Source organism: Microtus ochrogaster, chromosome 16, assembly GCF_000317375.1.
Source record: "Microtus ochrogaster isolate Prairie Vole_2 chromosome 16, MicOch1.0, whole genome shotgun sequence".
NCBI classification, from domain to species: domain Eukaryota; kingdom Metazoa; phylum Chordata; class Mammalia; order Rodentia; family Cricetidae; genus Microtus; species Microtus ochrogaster.
Genome location: NC_022018.1, coordinates 56425281 through 56426036, shown reverse-complemented (window position 1 = coordinate 56426036; position 756 = coordinate 56425281).

Sequence of the window (756 nt, the reverse complement as noted above, 5' to 3'; positions counted from 1 at the left end):
GGCTCTCTGCCATCTGACACTGCTACTAGTGTCTCCGGTGATGGCTCCAGAGCCTCTGAAGCCTCTGGCTACCCCTCCCTGCCGTGCAGGCTCCCAGCCAGAAATCCTCTGTTCCATCTGCAGAGGAAGTGGTAGATGCCACAGGACTGCCGTTCTGGCCACAGACACCCCCTGCCTCTGTTCTGCCCCACTCTTTACTGGGCTATAAGGACAGAAATGAACCAAGTAGGTGCTGCCATAACTGGGGAGCCTCCGGTAAGCCTCAGACATGCACATGCCTGTTGCAAGACTAGCCCACCAACCCCGACTTTAGACTTGCAGCAAGAGGGAGCAAAGAAACGGCACAGCAGTAGCCAGGTACCTCAGTTCCTCTGCGCCAGGAACATTATGCCGATTCAGCAAAGATGGCAGTTGCTCAACCCATGTTTGTCACTTAGTGTGTGGCCTCTGGCAAGTTACTTAACCTATCTGAGCCTTAATTTCCTCATTGTCGAAATGTCGATGAGAATGTGAGCTCAGCCACCCAGATCATTGTGGGCAAGGAGCCAGGAGCCCACGGCTCCTTGAATGTATTTCCATGTCTGCTGTGTGACCCCAAAAGAGCATTTCTCAGTCTGGTCACAGCGTCCTTTCCCAAGGTGACATTGCGCCGGGCGGTGGTGGCGTACGTCTTTAATCCCAGCACTCGGGAGGCAGAGGCAGGCGGATCTCTGTGAGTTCGAGGCCAGCCTGGTCTACAAGAGCTAGTTCCAGGAC